Source organism: Branchiostoma floridae, chromosome 14 (assembly GCF_000003815.2).
Source record: "Branchiostoma floridae strain S238N-H82 chromosome 14, Bfl_VNyyK, whole genome shotgun sequence".
NCBI classification, from domain to species: domain Eukaryota; kingdom Metazoa; phylum Chordata; class Leptocardii; order Amphioxiformes; family Branchiostomatidae; genus Branchiostoma; species Branchiostoma floridae.
The window spans coordinates 11,576,893-11,579,434 of NC_049992.1; the positions used below are offsets into that span (position 1 = coordinate 11,576,893).

A 2,542-nucleotide genomic window follows, 5' to 3' on the forward strand; every position below is an offset into this window, starting at 1 on the left:
CTTAGAGGGCGGAACTTGAAATGTTTTTGTTTCCCTAGACGAGCTGAATTTTTCCCGCGAACTTACCCTTTCAAATGCACGCCTGTCTCCGCCCCAATTGTTCCCCTGTTTGCACAGTAAACAATACCCAAGCTTTCATTCCTACGATGACGCATCTTTAATACTGACACAGCCCTCTCAGTCCCTTCTTTGCTATATTCTCGTCTATTCTGTCACCAATATTTATAAAATACCGAAGCTAAGGTGCAAGGAAATATCAGTTTCCGACATTCCCCCGGGGCATTCCCCGCGCGGGGCCGGTGACGCGCGGAACCCGTCGCCATTTCCGTTCTTTCCTACGTACATTATATCTGCGCTAGACACACACAAATTTAACCGGCAGAGTACGGATAGTTCGTCGATGAAGTCGACTTTCTATATGTGTATAATTTGTTTTCAAAACACATCCATGAAAGCAACGTCAACACTGACCGCCTTGCTACATATTTCCGCCCTTGATTGAGAACTTGACTCTGGCCCTGTCCTGTTCTATCAATAATCGACAACGCCTCGGAAATATCAACCCTCGCTTTCCGATTTAATAAGGTATTCTTTCCAATAACTCATTACAGCTATGTATTTCTCCATTCTAATGGACTACAGTTCCTGATTCAATACGACCGGTAACAAACTCTGCACAAGCCGCTGTTTGATGCGTCGGCATGTGTTCGACTAGCTCTGGCGTCCTTGATAGGAAAATTGAAATTGAAAAAAAAGCCACATCTATGTAAATAAAAACGCAACTTGTAATGAAGCACACAATGTAAAGCAAAGTCTGGGGAAGAAGGGGGAATTGACGAGGAAGCTGGATTAGATCGGTCGGTCGGCCCTCCAGTTTGTTTACAAACCGACGCCTGGCGATGTTTGAATCAATGTGTTGAAAAAAAGAATATATATCGGCTTTTAATACGTAGTAAACTTTTGGTGTCCTTCTGCTTGAAACTGAAACATTACACAAAAGATTTGAATTTTACTAAAACACACAGAAGTAATTTAGTTGGTGAAGGAGGGGTTAAAGAGAGTGTTGTTGTTGTTTGCAGCCCGGGATCCTTGTCTTACAACCGACGCCATTTTTTCCGTTTGTCATAGATCTGCGAATCTTCATTCGTATTGTCGTTATTCTCCCCAAATGTGAATGTCACTAGCTGAGCAAGTAAAACACTCAAAGTGGTAATCGTGACTCGTACAAGTACTAGTAACAAAGATCAAGTCAACCTAACTATAAAATGTATATGCGAAAGCCCACTCATTCACTTCTTGCAGATTGTTTGTGTTTTCTTTTATAAATTTGGGGCATCAAAAACTCCTCATTTTGGGATCATAAATCCATGCAGCTCCCCACCTATGTAATATCTGCTGCGCTATTATTAAAACCGTGGCAGTGACTAGACACCCTTTTACCCATGATCAGCATAGAAAACTTAGTTTCTACGTGTTGTCGGGCGTGTACGCCGGGGGTTGAAGTCTGAAATCATTACTGCTTTCGTTGGGTGTTTGGTCAACGTTGCGATATCAAAATTCCGCCGTTACCTATTTATACAATCAAGGATAAAACCTCATTGTTACAAATGTGGCCTTACAAGAGGGTGATAGAATGCCTCGCGGGAGGTATTCATTCACACCATGTCGTATAACAGTTCTCTCGAAGGCGATTAATCTATATGCAAAACAAATGGCCTTCTGATGTTAGGCCGACAAAAGATCTCTCAACGTTATGACACCGGCCTTCTGGACAACTGTGAGAGTTGAGTAGAAACAAAACTCCTGGCTCCCGGGATTCGAATCCCGGCCGCCAGATTACAAAACAAGCGTTTATATAAACCCATAGGCCGAAAAGGTCTTTCTACTACAATGTCGCTGTTGGCCCGGTCAAAAGGCGGGAAAAACTTAACACCCCGTTCAAGAAGATGTATACTAAAGACCAATTATTTGCTCTGTGTGTATGTCTTCCTTTCTTGTATCGACAATAAATTGATGTATCACTCAGGTAGGAAACGAGTTATCTGCTTTTTAACCTTTCTTTAATACGTTCGTCTGATTTAATAGGGTATTTTGAAAGCAGTGTATAAGGGTCACTTTTATACTACGCATCCTCTCTGTAAGTGATTTTTGCTGTTTCTTGACATGACCACCATCAATGCGTTACCTTGACAAATATTCAGCAATGTGTATCAGTGTGTAGACATGAATACCCCGCCGTGCCTTGGGCGGGGCAAATTCCCCTGACAACGCGGACAAAAGCATAGCAACCGTACCACCGTGTGTCACGAGATAACATCGTGAGGACCAGGTCGCCTCTGTAATTATAACCATATGGACAGGGGTCGGGTTGGCCTGGCCGTGTGTCGGGTTGGCCTGGCCGTGTGCCGTGGCAGTCAAGACAGAACACGACGCGAGAGAGGACGTGGATGTTTACAGAGTAATGTACAGCGTAGAGTACAGAGGGCTGGGAAACAGAATGAAGTTGATCAGTTTAACAAGTATATGGCTGTCACCCGTACAT

The 2,542-nt window shown here is 43.4% G+C and overlaps 1 protein-coding gene across 1 annotated transcript in view; it reads right to left on the reverse strand.

The window, feature by feature from the left end:
- Nucleotides 1-2,542, reverse strand: part of LOC118430125 — a 21,169-nt gene that overhangs the window by 5,186 nt on the left and 13,441 nt on the right. The gene's annotated exons all lie outside the window — the stretch shown is intronic.